General features: G+C 34.3%; 1 protein-coding gene across 1 annotated transcript in view; it reads left to right on the top strand.

Annotated features, from left to right (window-relative positions):
- Positions 1–14,513, top strand: part of LOC149539315 (histone-lysine N-methyltransferase family member SUVH9-like) — a 53,053-nt gene extending 38,540 nt beyond the window's left edge. Inside the window, exon 3 of the mRNA XM_089800620.1 lies at positions 14,147–14,513. The gene's annotated coding sequence lies outside the window, so the exon portion shown is untranslated. The remainder of the gene's footprint in view (positions 1–14,146) is intronic.
- Positions 14,514–18,978: the final 4,465 nt, after the last annotated feature.

Genomic DNA, 18,978 nt, shown 5'->3' with positions numbered 1-18,978 from the left:
TTTGGTAATTTGGACTCCAAATTGGATTCAATTATTTTTATTTTGGCTAGAATCTCCTAAATTTTCTATTGGTGCAGCTATTTTCTGGTTTTGGTGGACAATGATTGCACTTATCCAATCCTGGTTTTTGTAACTACAAAGGCTTCGTTTAGGCTCATATAGATACATTTTGAAGTGATTTTTTTTGGGAGTGCATGGTTTTTGGCCCACTTTCCAAATCTGGTATTACTTTGGAGAAATTGTAAGTGGACATAGTACTTTCAATAGTTGACCATTTGTGGCCTTTTGGCACTTTTTATTGATTAGATCCTTGAGTGATCTGATGTCTTATATTGTCTAGTTTTCTATAATTTCATATTTGCTGTTGTAACTTTCAAAATCAGAAGTCCACTTTGGTTCATTTTGACAAGTGGCAATTTTATATGCACTAAGTATAAAGTGTCAAAAGCATCTATTTTAGGGGGTCTCTTTGCATTTTGGGGGATGCATTAATTTTTTTCTCTTTGATTCATGTGAGAAGTGCATCATGGATGGTTTAATTAAATTGAAAAAAGGGAATTATAAGCAATGGAGTAAACTAGTTATTGCTTATCTTAGTGAGCAAAATCTATTACCCTATTTGTATGAGCATAAACCTCCTTTTGATTGGGACTCTTGGACAAAAGTTCTCAATGTTATCTATTGGAATATGGATATGGATGTTATGGATTCCCTTGATGACTATAACGACAACATAGAGATGAAGACTCTACCTTGTCTTTGTATCATTCTTTGGGAAGTGTATGGAGATCCAAATGTTCCTCCACTCCCAAAATGTCCTAACCTCTAGTTGAGATCACATCTTTTGTTGTCCTTGATGATGGTTGTATTTACATAGTAATGGGTTTTGGGTGATTCAATGTAGTAAGACATTCCTTGTCTTCTAGTTACAAGTCCTTGGGATAAGTTCTTTACAGATATTGTAGGGTTGTTTGTGGAGTCCTACATTGAGGATTTGGGAGACTTCATTGATGACATTCATCTTCTCTTTGATGAGGATGATCTTTCTTTAGTTGTTGTGAGGGAACAATTTGACCCTCATCAATCTCCACTTTATCATTCTTTCAAGAGAGACATTTTTGTGGATCTTTTGATACGTCAGTTGGAGGAGGTCTCTTTCACTTCCCTGAGACATCCCACATTTTGAGGTTTCTTCCCATTGATTGGGCAGGATTCATTGATACACATATGGCATCATTTCTTCCTAAAGGGATAGACACCATTTGGTTTTCTTGGTGCAAGTTCTACATTGATCAAGGAGCATCTATCATGGGGTATACATTCTACATTGAGTGGGGGCTTCATTGTTTCTCTTCTTACTTCATCTTTTGAGGGGGCATCTTTTTCTTTGGAGTTTGATCCACGTTCCTACATGAAGCTGTTACCATTGGTTTGTTGTTCACCACCTTCTTCTATTGGGCTTGATTTTGATTGGTTTGTGATATCTTCGTCAACCAAAGACATTGCAACACATCATCAGACTTCAAAGACATCATACTTCGTTTGGATTTCCCCTCCTTCCTAGTCACAATGGGAAGCATTCTTGCATCTGTACTTGGTCTATATTCTTCCTAAGGGGAGAAAATGTTGCTTCCAGACATTAGACTATCTTTTGTCTTCAAACACTCACCATCCTTGCAGGAGATTATTTATTGTGGTGGGGGGAGGGGATGGGGGGATATCACGATGTCTCTTGATTTCCTTTCTATGAAGTGATTCTTTATTGTATATGCATGATGTATTTCATATTGGGGGGATCTTGATTACTCCATCCATCCATGTATTTTGTTTTTTTTTTAATCCCTCTTTTTGTGGGAGGTTTTTTCTCAGGAGGTTTCCCTCTTTCTTCGCTTTATGAGAGATTGCATTGCTTTTGCATTGTAGTTTCTACACGGGTACCTAACATGGCCTAGTATTAGGGACCCATTATGCATTGTCATCTAGCTTTTGTGTAATATCCCTCGGATAATGGAAAACTTAATATTCCAATTTGAAATAAACATTGATAAAGCTATTGAAATGATTGTAATAAAATATTTGCAATAAAATGATAGTTTAAATAGTTGTAATAAAATTATTGCTAAATGATTTTATAAAACTCATATTAATAAGTTAAACATAGTAATTAATCATCAATAAAATAATCATCAACTACAAAGGAGTATATAGCTAAGTTACCAAGCAACATATAATAATAAACAAAATAAATGAAATAAAATAAAATAATTTTTATTTATGATATTTTCCTCCTAAAATATATACTAACACCTATTTGCTAAAGACACCAAGAAATAAATGCACTAATAATCAAATATGTCCTAACTATGGTTGGTCACCCTTGGTATTTTTTGTGCTTGTTTCTTTTTCCCTCTCTCTAAATCTCTTTGGTCTCTTTGGGCAGCTTGCATCAACTATCCTTCATAGGTTGGCAAGAGTTTTGCTCTGATACCAATTGTAATGTCCCTTGTTAGGGTTGGACATAAAATTACACAATTAGGTCAAGTTTGGCCTTATAAGATTCTCAATAATTTTATGTTTACAAGTAAGAAGTAAATATCCTTCCAAAATAGCCAAATGTTATTACTATTTGATTAGTGGATTCAAGAGTATAGATGTTATGCAAGTTGCCTAGATACCATCCTTGGATGCCCTTAAAGTTTACAGGTCCAAGTTTGTTTCACGAAGATTTATGAATATTGAGCCCTACCCTCTATTGGGATACGATCCAGAGATTAGATTTATTCAAGCTCCTCCTTGATAACCTCATATACCTCTTACTCGAGACCAATTAATAGGAAAATAGGAAATAATTTTATTTCAATTATTCGTAATTGTAGCTTATAATTAAGCCTACTAAAAGGTTCCCATGCTAATTCATTATAAGCATATATAAAAATTCATTCTCTCTAATTATTTACAATAATTTAAGAAATGCTCAATGGTCATTCAAATCAATATTGATAATCAAGGTTATTACTATAGGGATTAGGTTACTCCCTTATAAATAGGAGCGGTTCCTTTATGAACCCAAATTTATAAAAATATTACATATATTAATTAATTAGAATTTGTATTTTAATGATCTATGATAAATCAAAGCAGTGATATGATATAATTGTGCTATAATAATAATCAACTTTAATAGGAAGTTAGTCAATACACGATAATAATATCTATGCTAAACAATGATCATAATAAATAATATAATGATAATAATCTAAATAAATAATATAATACTAATAAGTATCAAATATATAAACCACACAGTGTAATATTAACAAGGATTTAAATAATTAAGTGACGTGGTGCTAAGACCAAGCGTCCCTTAGCCAGTTATTAGGGCCGTGTCTTATAATTCAAATGACCATAAAAATATGTGGACCAAAGAGGAATGAGTTATAAAAAAGGTACGACAATACAAGATTGCACATCAAAATCGAGGGGAATTAGAAAATACATAGCAGATCAAGTACGGGGTTTCCAAAGGATCGAACCCTAACAAAGGAGCCACATAGATCAACTTGCCACATCAACACACAACCCCACACAAGGAGAAGTGACCGAGCATGAGGTCTTTCCAATGTGAGCACATGTGGAAATCAAATAGGAGGCCAACATGTTATAAGGTCCTTGTCATTGAGTAAGAGGGGACATGACAGAGAAGAACATACAGGTGCATTCCTTTGAGAACTGGATCAAACCACAATACAATAATAATGAGGAGTTGTAATGAGCGGAAAATAGATGCAAGGTGGATGTCATTAATAAATTAAACAAAGTCATTTCCAAGCGGGACCAACATCCCTTGGCATAGGAAAGATAACTTTAATTTGAAAATGATTTCATTGCATAGAGAAATAGACCATTAAACAACTACAATCCAACATCACCGAGGTTAGTAGGCACAATAGTTGAGATATGCCACAATATGTATGGATAGGATTGTTAACTTATTTAGGTTGATAGTAATTATTTGTAAATATTAGTTCTTCTAAGTGGTGTATGTGGGGACCCATTGGATAACTAATAATGATAAGCTAATAATAAGAAATTAAGATCATTGAACTAAATATAAGATGGATTGGAATATTAAGATCAAGAGTTGTAAGAAATAGTGATTGACCTTAATATGAGAATTGTAGTGGGTTTGGTAGACAAACCCAGTAGACCTTAAGGATACTCCCTTCAATAGGATGGCTAACTAATTGAGGATCGTCCTATGGAACATAGGGGGTCCTTATAGAGGATTATGAAGCCCGACTTGAAAGGTAGTTTTTAGAAAGAAGGATAAATAATTAAGGGTTGTTCCTCAGGATAGAGAGGATCCTCTCAGAGGATTAGGAAGCACGATTGAAGGAAATCTTAAGGATGGGTAGAACTAATGTCATTCCTAGGTATTAAACATTAGAATTGAATTTAATAGTCTATATTGCTAATAATTTCTTTAGGTAAATTCGTCCTAGTTACTCCCTAATAAATAGGAGTGGTTCCCCCATACCTTTGCTAACATCCTATAATACTATGAAGTTGATTGCAAACGTCGTGACCCGCTGACTTAGTCATACTCATCCTTAGCTCTTTCTTTGTAGAGTCCATGTGGGGCCACATAGCAAGGCACATTATTCAAACAGATTATATTCTTTCCTTATTTAATTACCCCTCACTAGGGGTATCAGCTAATAAACTTGGGAAACTTTAATTGTTTGCCACCTTGATACACAAATTTGTCTACTTTGAATGTAGTAGCTAGTCAAATCCGTAGTACTGGCTCTTTCTATATATTTCTTATTTTCACCTTTTTTGGTGTCTTATGTCCCTCGAGCGATGAGGTATTTATACCTCGGAGATTTCATTAGTTGCACCCTTTGTAAGTGATGCGCCATCCAACATGTGCAGTTGACCAACCATAGTTAGGACATACTTCATTATTAGTGCATTTATTACTTAATGTGTTTAGCAAATAGGTGTTAGTATATAGTTTAGGAGAATTTGTTTATAAATATAATAATTATATTTTGTTTCGTTAGTTATAATAATTATTTTGTTTATTATTATATGTTACTTGGTAACTTAGCTATATATACCCCTTTGTAGTTAATGATTATTTTATTGATGATTAATTAGTAAGTGTTTAGTTTATTAATATGTGTTTTATTAAATCATTTAGCAATAATTTTATTACAACTATTTAAATAATCATTTTATTGCAAATATTTTATTACATTCAATTAAACTGTTTTATCAATGTTTATTTCAAATTGGAATATTAAGTTTTCCATTATGCGAGGGAGATTACATTTTTTAAGCTTGAGTGTATTCCCCAAAGTTGCATTTGAGAGGGGTGTTGGTGTAATTAAGTATTTACTAATTACATTTTACTTCACTTAGGATAATGCATTTGCATGTTAGATGTTATGTAGACACCTAGGAGTTTGCACTTTATTTGAGCACATGTTGTTTCACACCTCTTTTTGTGTTCTTATCCTCTAATTGTTGCACATACTTTCATGCGCAATTGAGGACAATCCACCTTTGGTGGACACGTGCTTAGTTATTATACTTATCACTTGCAACACTCCTAGTTATCTTGCATTGCCTATATATTGAGGCACAACTACATATATTGTATTTGAACATTGATTGGGCATTCATTATCATTTGATCAACATTGAATCATTCATTTGATCATATCATTTTTACTCTCTTGTACTATCAATTGAGCTTCTATGTAAAGTTTAATTCAGATTTCTCTGACAGTGCTGAAGAATGAATATTTTGTTTCAGGTACAATCTCTGCAAAAGAAGGATCTGATCTGCTCCACAATATGTATAATTTCAATGCAAATATGAGATACAATCTCCTTCAGATTTGATGTCAGTACTACCTTCGATCTGCCTGCATTAATCAATTTTGATCCTTGCAATATCGGGCGGCATACCTATTTATACAAAGGTGGTCGGGTGTATGGGTGAATGGGCATGTCTCCAAATGGAGACATGCCCATTCATCGATACACCTGATCGGTCGTATGGTCACACCTGTTTGATTTAGTCATAACAAAACTAATGATTACAAGACTTAACAAAGTCTAAAGCAATCGATAATGATCAGAATAAATATGATCATTTTCTGAGATCATTCTCAGATATAAACACAATAATTATATGCACAGTCGGTTCTAAATGCTGCAATCACAATAATAATGCAGATTATATTCATGCATACATAAATATTGATATTCAAATCATATCGACATGTATATATACATGAGTATATTCTCATATGATTAGCGCTATTGTCTGAACCAAAGCTACATGATTCAACACTCCCTCTTAGCTAGGGAAGACAAAGTGCACATGAAATCTTCTAATTATAAGAAGTAATATCCTCCAGATATTTTAAGAAAATCAAGTCTCATGATATTCTTTCAATTTTGTGTGTACACAGATATCAAGTCTCATGATATCCTCCATAAAGGATCACAACATATCCATAGATATTAAGTGACATAATATCCACCATGAGCTTAAACATATTGATCTTCAATAGATATCAAGTGACATGATATCCATCAACATGCTCTTTTAACTATTATGACTTTCAAGAATATCAAGTCACATGATATTCATCATAATAGTAATCTAATAATTTAAAGTCATCATCTTTTATTATTAGAGTCAACATTTCAATATAAAAGATTGTCTCCATTTAATACTGAACATAGGGTAGGCCCATGAGTCATAGAGTCACACTACAAAGTTACAAGGTTTGAGACTCAATCTCATTCACTTACATGTCAACCAAGCCAAGTTTCTTTCTGAAATGATCAACCTTCACTTTAGGAAGTGCCTTGTTAAGAATGTCAGTGGTTTGATCCCCTGTATTGATATATACCAATTGAATAGCTGTTCTTTCCACCATGTCTCTTACATAGTGGTAAGGAATTTCTATATGCTTGGATCTATCATGAAATAACGGATTCATGGATGACTTGATACAAGTTTGGTATTACAGTGAATAGTGGTAGGTTTCATAGGCTCACCAAACAAGTTAAAAAACAACTTCCGAAGCCATACTGCTTCTCCAGCTCCCATTGCTGTTGCAATATATTCTGCCTCAGTAAAACTTTGAGCAACTAAAGCTTGCTTTCTGCAGATCCAAGAAATCATAGCTGATCCTAAGCTGAAACAACATCTTGATGTGCTTTTCCGATCTTTCACACTTTCGGCCCAATCAGAATCAGTATATCCATGTAACTCCAAGCTGGTATTCTCATACTTAAGTTCGTACCCAATGGTACCTTGGAGATACCTTAATATATGCTTCAAAGAAACAAGATGAATCTCACGAGGTTCACACATGAACTGACTCAATGCATTCATAGCACAACAAATGTCAGGTCGAGTATTTACAAGATACATTAGGGACTCAATTATCTGTCTGTATAAAGTAGGATCAACTAGTTTGGATTCAACACTTGCTTCTTTAATCTTGTGTAAATTGGTTTCCATAGATGTAGACATAGGTCGAAAGTCCCACATTCCAAATCTTTTCAAAATATCAATAGTGTACTTCTTTTGGTGTAGAAAGATATTCCCAGACTTCTGACAAACTTTCAATCCAAGAAAGTAATGAAGAATTCCTAAGTCCTTAATTTCAAATTTAGAAGCTAAATCTTTCTTACATTGATTAATGAGATATTCTTCGCTTGTAATCAGAAGGTCAATAACATAAAGAATTAGAATTAGCATATCACCTTTAGTTACCTTGAAGTAAAGATTTGGATCAGCCACATTCTTGGTGAATCCAAGACTTAAAAGGTATTTGTCAATCCTTTCATACCAGGGTCGGGGAGCCTATTTGAGTCCATATAGAGCCTTCTTCATTTTACATACATAAGAGGCAACATCATGTGTCACAAAACCAGGTATACTTCTTCTCGATTTTTCCATTAAGAAAAGCAGTTTTAACATCGATTTGATGATTTTCCAACCTTTGGCTTCTGTGATGGCTATTACAGCTCTAACAGAGGTGTACCTGGCAACTGGTGCAAAAGTTCCTTCAAAGTCGATTCCTTCCTTTTGAGAAAAACCTCTAGCCACAAAACGAGCTTTATGTTTTTCAATGCTGCCATCTGCAGCATACTTAACTTTGAAGAGCCATTTTGAAGATACAACAAATTTTCCCTTAGGTCTAGGAATTATGTCCCAAGCATCATTTTTTAGTATAGTTTGATATTCTTCTAGCATGGCATCTTTTTAAGCTTGATGTTTAAGTGCTTTAGAAGTACTTGAAGGTTCACGGTTTGGATTCTCACACATGAAAGTATTATATGTCAATTTTCTAGGTCTCTTTCTTTCTCGAAAAGTCCCTAAAGGTGCTGCAGATCCATCTCCTTCTTGTATAACTTTTCTTGCCCAAAGTGGGCTTTTAGAGTGATCAAGACTCTCTTCTTGAGTCTTAGGATGGATCTTAGTTTCATTTGAAGTCTCTTCAAGGTACTCCCTCTGAATCTTAGGAGCAAGAGCCTCTTCTCGAGACACATCAAATGTATCTAGTGCATCAGAATTTTTGGCTCTTCTGAAAGCAATGTCTTCCTAAAAAATGACATCTCTGCTTAGTTCTATTTGTTTTTGTCCGGGTATGTAGACTTTGTATCCTTTTACTGTTTCACTAAAACCAATGAGGATGCCCTTTCTTCCGGAAGGTTATAACTTTGTCCTCTTCTCCTTAGGTACATGAACATACACAGGACATCCAAATATTCTCAAGTGACTGATGTTAGGTTTCTTTTCAGAAAATGCTTCTTTAGGGGTCTTATTTCCAAATATGAGTGAGGACATCTATTCTGAATATAGACTGCTGTGTTAGATGCTTTAGCCCAGGAAGACATACTCAAGTTTTGATAAAAAATCATAGCCCTAGCAGCTTCTGCAATAGTTTATTCTTTCTTTCAGGAACAACATTTTGTTGAGGATTGTAGGGGACTATGAACTCCCTCTTAATGCCAACGAGTTTGCAAAACTCTTTAAATATTTCAGAAGTATCCTCTTTCCCATTATTTGTTCTCAGAACTTCAATGTTCTTCTCAGAGGAGTTCTCAGTAATTGTTTTGAATTCTTTAAACTTAAAGAGAACCTCTTCAGATTCTTTGCACTTAAAGAAGTATATCCATGTCTTCCTTGAAAAATCATCAACAAATATCATATAGTACAAGAGCCCTCCTATAGATGGTAAAGACATGGGTCCACATAGATCAGAGTGTACTAGTTCCAACACATCTTTAGTTTTGCTCAAACTATGAGAAAATGGCTTTTTAGTGTTTTTCCCTAAGGCATAGCCTTTACATGATTCATTGTGACTATGGCTTAATTTGGGCAATTCCGGTTACTAACTTCTCCATTGATGTTAGAGCACGAAAGTTGAAATGATCTAATCTTCTATGCTATACTTCATTTGAATCTGATTTCTCATTTACAAATGCAAGGTTTGTCTTAGTGCATAGCTCATATAAAAGTCCTTGTCTCACTCATATTGTTAGAGCCTTCTTTATTGCTGAATTCTTAGGCCATGCTAGTACTTTACCTCCCATGAATGCAATTCTATAACCATCATCTTCAAGTGCATACATAGATATTAAATTCCTCTTAATACCTGGTACATAAAGAACTCTAGAAAGTTGAATAGAACTTCTAAATCTCAATTTTATGGTGCAGGTCCCAATTCCTTTTACTAAATGTGCAGAATCATCACCAATTGTAACTTCTTCATTTGTTTCTATTTGCATGCTTTCTAGGCTATCCTGATATCCAGTGATGTATCTTGAAGATCCCCTGTCAGCTATCCATGTATTAGATTTGGTTGAAATCTGGCTGGACAATGCTGAATAGAAGGCATATTTCTCAGATTCATGTCCTTCATTTGACTTCTCAGGTTTTGCAAAAGATGCTTGAGGTTTAGATCGATCGGATTGCGTAATGTCCAAATAGATCACATCTAAAGCATTGTATTTTGGACAAGTCTTTCTTCTGTTTAGATTGTCCTTTTCCATGAAAGTTTTTTTTCCTTTTGTTTTTCTTCTTCTTTCCCTTCTTATGAGAGTTTGTATTAAGAACTTGAACATCTTCATCTAAGGTTTTGTGTTTTCCCTTAATCATTAATCTTGATTTTTCTTGAAGACAGTCTGATCTTAAGCGATCTAATTTTGGGATTTTAGACTTGACACTTATTCCTTGTACAAAAGATTCCTAGGAGTTTGGAAGTCCTCCTAATGCTATTAAGGATAATTCTTGATTGTCAATCTCATAACAAAGTGCAGATGATCTCTTAAATTTGTGATCCTCATGAAGAAAGCATTTATAGTTTCTCCTTTATTCATGCTAACATTATTCATTTGCCTTTTAAGAGAAAGTTTTCTGCTTGTATTATTGATTATGAATGCATTTTCAAGAGCTCGAAACATACGATATGCTGTTGTATGTTTTGACACAATAGTTATTATGTGGTCTCGAACAGTGTCCACAATTATCTTCATGGCCTTTTCATTTTTCTCCATCCATTCTGATTTCTAAGGATCATCTTTAGGTTCCTCTTTGTACTCTCTTACAAAAGGATTCCAATTTGTTTTCTTTTAGCAACATCATTATACGAAGTTTCCATGATTCGAAGTTATCAGCACTTGCAAGGTGATATTCGAATCTCAATACATTTGTCGTCTTTGTAGAGAGAATAGATTGTTTATTTTAAAGTGAAATCTGATCTTTATAAACTTAATGTGATCTCTCCTTAGCCTTGCTACAATACCATGTAAAGTTTAATACAGATTTCTCTGACAGTGCTGAAGAATGAATATTTTGTTTCAGGTACAATCTCTGCAAAAGAAGGATCTGATGTGCTCCAAAATATGTATAATTTCAATGCAATATGAGATACAATTTCCTTCAGATTTGATGTCAGTACTACCTCTGATCTGCTTGCATTAATCAATTTTGATCCTTGTAATATTGGGCGGCATACATATTTATACAAAGGTGGTTGGGTGTATGGGTGAATGGGCATGTTTCCAAATGGAGACATGACCATTCACCGATACACCCAATCGGTGGTATGGTCACACCCGTTTGATTTAGTCATAACAAAACTAATGATTACAGGACTTAACAAAGTCTAAAGCAATTAATAATGATCAGAATAAATACGATCATTTGCTGAGATCATTCTCAGATATAAACACAATAATTATATGCACAGTCGGTTCTGAATGCTGTGATCACAATAATAATGCAAATTATATTCATGCATACATACATATCGATATTCAAATCATATCGACATGTATATATACATGAATATATTCTCATATGATCAGCGTTATTGTCTGAACCGAAGCTATATGATTCAACATTCTAGATCTTGGTATTTTTGTTCTTTGCCTTGAGCAAATTCTTAATATATCCATTGCAAAAAAGATGGATTGGAGGATTCATCAAATGGACATGAAGACTGCTTGGTATGCTAGGATTGTCTTACCTGCAACCGATTGGATTTGAAAATAAGGCAGATCTGAATCTCTACTACATAGTGGTTGGAGATGATCCACTAATTCTAGTACTTTATGCTGACTACTTGTTCACTACAGGAGTTGGGCTCATAGCTAGTTGCAAGAAGGATCTTGCATTAGAGTTTGAGATGGACATATGACTGATGCATCATCTCTTGGAATTGGAGGCTTGGCAAGAGGATGAACACATCTTTCTGGTACAGGGGAAGTATGTTGCAGACATTTTGAGATCTCATATGGAGGGCTACAAACCTATGTCTGCACCCATGACCACCAATTAGAAGACATTGAGTGCGTTTGAGGCAGAGTTGGTGGATCCCACTTTGTATCGTCAGTTGACTAGATCTTTGATATATTTAGTCAACACTAAACCAAACTTTTTTTTTGCTGTTAACACTCTTAGTCGGTGCATGTTGGAGCCTAGGAGAGTGAATTGGGTTGTAGCAAAATACATTTTGAGGTACTTAACAGGCAGAATAGATTATGGGCTGAACAATTTCAGAGGTCTTGGAGTTAGACTGGTTGGTTTTACAGGCTTAGATTGGGTAGATGTGCTATAGACTGGAAAATCACTTTAGGGTGCTGTTGTCTGCCGGGCTTGGCAGTTATGTCTTGGTTTAGTCGGACAGAGAAGTTAGTGCATGAGTATAATGGTGATGTGAATTGGTTTTAGTTTTTGTCCTTGTTGGCTGTATTAACCTGTAGGATTGAGTATTTATTCAAGGCTGCATAGGTTAGTTGCCTATTATGTTGGACGACCCTGCATCAGTGAAGCCAGCTGAAATTTGCATGCCATCAACAACCAGTTAAATAGAATCTCAAATCTCAAACTCAAACATTTTGCAAGAAAACTTACTTAGTTGAGCATCTCCCAAAAATCTTTTTTCTGTATGCCTTTTGTTTTTTGGTTCATCTGGGCTCGGAATGTACGTACGCTGGGTGTACCCATCCATGAACTGGGCCTGGTTCTGAGTCTGGATCTGTTTGGGCTAGCAGTTGAAATGTTATCATTGATGATAACCTTAGGCTCCTGTTTATGTATGCTTTTTTGGGAATCCGAAATTATCATTTGCTTGCAATGTTTGATATTTGCATTCATATTTGTTACTTCCTACTTTTATGCTATCATTAGTGTACTAAGGCCTGTAAATGTAAATGAATGTTCTAATTGGTAAACCTGATGTGAATTGAACACAAAATTCGGATTAGGAAAGAGAGAGAGAGGATCTGATAACTCATTAAAAGGCACCACAGAATCAGGTTGATATGAGGGACTGCTTTGTACAAGATTCAAACCTATTAATTGGGTTAGGTATTGAGTTTGGCTCAGGAGTTGACCATAGTGGCTCTCAGTAAATCACCATTAGAACAACACTCTGCCAACCTCAAACAGCCAGGAGTTTGACAGTGAGGAGTCTGACTAATGTGTTCTTTGGAGCTGGGGAACATTATGGGCATCCTGGAGGGTACTTAGGTGCACTAGTTCTTGCTAGCACCAAGAAACCTGGTTTTAATTAAGCTGCTGAAACTTATTACCTAGTTTACTTATAATTATTTTTGAAAAGGTCTTCATCAAAGTTTGCATCTTTGATGATGCCTTAGAATCTCCTATGTAGGCCTACATTCTATTTGTGGAAAATGAGATCATCAGCATCGAAAATGAAATCACCTTTTGGTTGCTATCTATTCCTCTTTTTTGCATTCCTAGCTGTTTGATTGTTGCTGTTACATGTGCTGCTATTTTTTAATTTATCATGATTAATATGAATAGATTTCACTTGCCAATAAATGACAACCAACATAGCAGAATTATAAGTTGACCTCTGCTGCAAAGAAAAGGAGACACATTGATTGTATGACTTACAGATGGAGTTGACTGTCATATCCTTGTCAAAATTTTCATGGATGCACTGCGCATAAATTAAAGAAGTTTCTTACTTTTTCATTCAAACGAATTTTTATATATAGCTAATTGCTTTACCAGAAGGGTGCTTGGCACGTTGGATCATTATTGTATAATCTTAAATCAACAGGCATCAACCAGAGTTGCAATGTTCAACAAATTCAATTCATTTGAGAGGTCAATGTTTAAAATATGGAATAAAAAGGTAATATATTTCATATGGAAATTAATGTCTGGACCAAATCAGGCAAATCCTGCCAGTCCAAAAAATTTCTACTATGGACCAGGTTTTAATCAGTTCCATCCAGATTCGATAACAGTGGAGTCAGTTATATAATTTCCATAAATACAATAGAGACATTGAACATCAGAAAATAACCTACAAGTTAGCCGTACAAAACTATTTACATCTAATTAACCAACCTTTTTGGCTTCCTTGATTTCTCTCACTAGTGTTGCTTCATCTGGTTTATCTGTGAGTTGATTATGTCCAGATAATCAAATGGCTGGCCAGTTGGAATTCATGTTGTCATTTTGTTAAAACATGCTATTGCATTCTTCAAGTTTGCACTTATTGCTGCTTGATGCCATGTTTATATTTTGAAACAATCTGATTTATATTGGGAATTGCATTTGTTTACAGGTACTCCTGATTTTGCTTCCAGGTCATTATCAAGTTCAGACAACGTGTGGTACAAAAAAGTAGTGTTGACTAAGCTTGCTCAAACACTGATTTCTTAGATTTAAATGGGTGCGCTGGGTCTTGCTGCAGCTGTACCATAGTTCTTTTGTCATCTTAGACCCTTATACTACTATCACTATCCATTTTCTGGGATAGTTGAATCTTGGCATCATAGGCCGCTTGCACCATCATGTTCATTTTTATACCTATCTGCAGCAATGTTATTTATATGTGCCATTGATGTAACATGCTTGTTTGTATCTATTGATCATTCGCTTGTACGTTATAGTCCAGCCAAATTTTGAAGAGGTATTCTTTTTCCACAGCAGTCCAATCTTAAGTATGAAGCATCTTTAGCGTTAATTGTCTGCTGTCTCTTAATTTATCTTAAACTAAAATGTAAGATAATTTCTTCTGTCACGTCACTCCCTCTTTGTTACACATCCACAGACGATGAAATTGGAGCATGAGCACATTATTTAATGTTCCTTTCCATTCAATTTTAGCTTTGGTGCTTGCACGTTTTTGACATTTGTAGTCTTTTTAAATCTAATTTTGTTAAGGAAAGGAAGATTTATTTATTTGTTTGTTTTTGACAAGGCTAATGGTAGAGTGTTTGATAGGGCCCCATCTCATTTTGACAAATCAATAGAATACATCAATGAAGCCCAACCAACATCGAAGAGCAACGAGGAGGAATGAGAAGCTTAAAAACTGCAACACATCAACACCACAACCTAAGGCACTGACCACAACAAACATAGTCCATATAAACCCCATGGACCGAAGTAGGACTAGACTTATCTTGGTGATTTATAACTAAACATTCTAGGGAGCATTGAACAATCCTTTCCAGTGGATTCTTAAAGCGAGTTACTGTCTTGGCTGGTTTTGTAATTTAATAGCCTTTCTTTATTCAGCAAGAAAGAAAGGACAGCGAGAGGTGGTATCTCCTTTGATTCCGCTGCCTTTTTTACTTTTGTTGGTTTGGGGGCCTATGCATAACATTTGATTCTTTGAAAGGTCCGAGTCAACTTGGGTTTCTCCTAAGCCTGTATCTTTGGGAAATTCCTCTCCCTACATTTCTTCTCCGACATCTCTTGTTGAGTCCTTACATTGTAACGGCTATTTTGTGCTCAACATTTGGTTTTAATAAACTTTTAAGTGTTGAACTTTTATTAAGGCGATAAATGTGGAGATATATCACATTTTAGGGATTAAGAAGAATTTAGACATCCGGGAGTATTAATAGGATGGTTCTTTTGTATTAAAGAGTGGAAATATGGTTAGGTATAATTTTTTTTAACATGCTTAGATTTCACAGGATGATCGTGGATAATAAACTGCAATGCAGTGCGTTTGAGTCTTTTAGGTCTTCTAGTTTATGATGAAGAGTATTATGTTGAGATCATGGTTGATACATAATTATTTTAGCTCCAGGATTTTAGGTTTTCAGATGTAGGAAGGGAGAACTAGTTTTCAGATGTAGGAAGGGAGAACGATCTTAACATAATCTAATATTCTTTGATTATTTTGTTAGTTGAGTGTATAATTATTGAATTTAATAATCCTAACACGTAGTTTTACTATTGACTCAAGACCAAGTGGTTTAGGGTATTGGTTATATTATGCTAAGACCTTGTTGAAATGCATAAAATGCATTCTTTGATCCATTCTAATTCATCTCCGAAATCTCCTCGTTGAGTCAACAACATTTTCAAATGAGTAAAACACAAAAAGAAGCGATAATATTAATAATAGAAGGAATACAAAATTTATTAATTAAAGGTGATTATATGAAAGGAATAGCCGAAATATTGCAATGATTATCATTTTTTAGTGAGTTTTTAGAGTTCGAAGAATTCTTTAGATTTGTTGAGCCTATTGATGTACAAAAGATGCTCATTTTTAGCTAGTAGGTTAATATTTTGGTAAGCAAGTTTAGAATATTTTCTTTCTGAATGACTATGAAAGGTTCTATTTGCAGCTTTCAGTTTATTTATTTATTTAAACTATAGCAAAATAGTGGTATAAGGAGTGCTTAAGATTGTATAAATATTTAGATTGTAATGGTGATTTTTTGTTAAATTTTGGTTTTAGTAAAATTTCAAAGATCAAATATTTAAGAATTATGAAGGCGATGTATGTGAAGGTTATGCTATTGTAAGAATTTGCTTATAATAACAACTGCTCAAGATTTAGAGGCAATGAATAACCCAAAGATAAGAGAGATGAGATTGAAAAAAACAAATTCCATTCTTCTCAATATGCAAAAATAGAAATGAATTGCAATATATAAGATAATGGATTGACTCAATTGGATTCCAATTATATATAATGTAGAAGTCCAAGTATATATAAGCAAGGCAACAAGAGACTATGATAAGGAGATAACTTATCATCCATACAAGCTGAAATCACATATACCCCAAAGGTGGATCATTATCTATTGTGTAATGAAATATGTGCAACCTATGGTGGATGGTAAGTGATAAGTCCATTAAAGGTGGAAATAAAGGTGCAATCTTGTAGGTGTAATATATCTCACACCTACCAACATCAAAAGTGTAATTTCTCTTACACCATGTGCAAACTCACATGTGTCTCCTATGCAAACTATTAAGTATGCATTATTCTAAGCAAGTTTAAGTGAATATTTAATTACACCAACAACCCTATTTAGTGAAACTTAGGAGAGTGCACTTAAGCACACAATGCACGACAGGTGTTGACTACTAGGCCATGCTAGACACCCATGTACAATATGTAAATGTAATGAAATGTCTCATAAAGTGAAGAAAGGGAGAAAACCTCACAGGACAAAACTCCCTTCTAGAAAGAGATGAAAATACACAAGGCATGGATGTAGGACTTAAAGACCTTGCAAAGACTAAATCCATTATGTATATACAATCATCTCTCTATAAGAGAGAGATGAGACAAATGAGCCCCCCTTAATGAACAATCACATGCAAATATTTTAAATGTTTAAGGACAAAACATAATCCCATGCCTACAAACACCATTTCTCCATTTGGGAAGATGATAGTCAAAGTACAAGTGCAATAATGCTTCCCATTATTGATAGAAATTAGGAAGTATCCAACTATAGTATGATGACGATGTTTCTAACATTTGCTCATGTTGCCATGTCCTATCTTTTTCCACTTTGATCAATATATCTTTTAAAGGAAAAATAACTAGTGCACTCAATAAATATGCATTGACTTTAACTTATGACAAAATCTATGTGCATGGAATCACAAGAGCTAACTACTTCTTTAGCCTTATTATTCTCCTCTTCATACTAAAGACTCTACATCTTCATGTGCTTCTCTCTCAATCATGAGATATTCACATGCCCCCACTTCAACTTTCAAATCTATTACTTTTCCTAAAGCATCTTTGTTGTTTTGGTTCAAAAACTTCCAATGATTGTGGAATTTGGATTTACAGATGCCAATTGAATTTGTTTAGAAGTTTCTAAATTCTTTTAAAGATTTCCATCTATTGCATATCCTACGATCATTCGAGTCCATAAGACAACATTTCTTTTAAGAATTTTCTCAAACAATTGACATGCTTGTCTATTGTTCTACATTTTAGTAGCACTTCCAACTAGTACAACATCTAACATAAATGCTTATTTGTTATATTTTGGTGGATGTCCACAACCTACCCCAAATCTCCCTTTTGAACAAAGACATAATGCTAGCATAAATTGGGGAATCTTCCTTTGCACTTGCCAATTTCATTTTCTTCAATGTTTCTAAAGTATTTTTAACAAACCTATTTTGTCCATGTCCTATAATAGTTGCAATCCACAACTACATTTATTTTAGAACATTTTTTGTCAATTAGTTCACATGCCTTCCCTATGATTCCAAATTTTGTATACATGTCTAGCATAGCACATATGGGGTGCCTATACCACTCTACTAATTGTAAGGATAACATTTCACATAATACATGGAATCAAAGTCCCTCTTAATTGTCATGGATACACACTCTCAATGATGGGGAAAGATCACTACTTCTCAGTGCATGTACTCCAAAACCTAAATCCCTATAACTACGCTGACATCTTTTTCACAAGGTTTGGATAATTCTATTTGTGAATTGCACCCAAAGTCATGTTTGCACATCATCCACCCCACTCATGCCAAAATATAAGATTAAAATAGGGAAAAACATCCATCAAAGCATAATAAGAGGGATATTTCGTCAATTTATTATAGTTGCAAGTACTTTGGTAGGTGCATATGCAAAATGTGAATTGCACAAATAATCTAAATGAGAATTTGAAAAATTTGTCAAAGAGTTACAATCTCATGAAATGTGATAGATATAGGATATTATACACATGTTTTGTTGAAACTTGTTTACAAACTTTCAACCATATACAAATTGACCAAAACGACATATTTGCTAGGAGCTATCATGTAGTGCCTACAAGGAATCTTTGAGGTAGCATACAAGTATCCATCGAAGTAAAATAGAAAATGAAGTTTCATCAGATGTTATATTTGTAATTAAGTCTTTAATGAAAATATGGACACATGGACAAGAGATGTGAGCAGTACAATCTTAGTGAATACTTACTCAAGTGTCATCCAAATAAAATGCTAGGATAATAAGAATATTTAAGCTTGAAAATTGTCCAAGAATTTCTTAGCAACATGCAGAGAGAGAAGCAAGATTAGAGCTCATGGCCATTCTTAATACAAATACTTATTCAATCAATCCTTTGCTTCCTCTACAATGGGAAACATGACTTTATTCAAAATCCGAGT

This window comes from Cupressus sempervirens, chromosome 9, assembly GCF_028749045.1.
Source record: "Cupressus sempervirens isolate cs-2001-9-10 chromosome 9, ASM2874904v1, whole genome shotgun sequence".
NCBI classification, from domain to species: domain Eukaryota; kingdom Viridiplantae; phylum Streptophyta; class Pinopsida; order Cupressales; family Cupressaceae; genus Cupressus; species Cupressus sempervirens.
The sequence above is the reverse complement of the archived record's forward strand: the minus strand, read 5'-3'. Positions and strand labels throughout refer to the sequence as shown.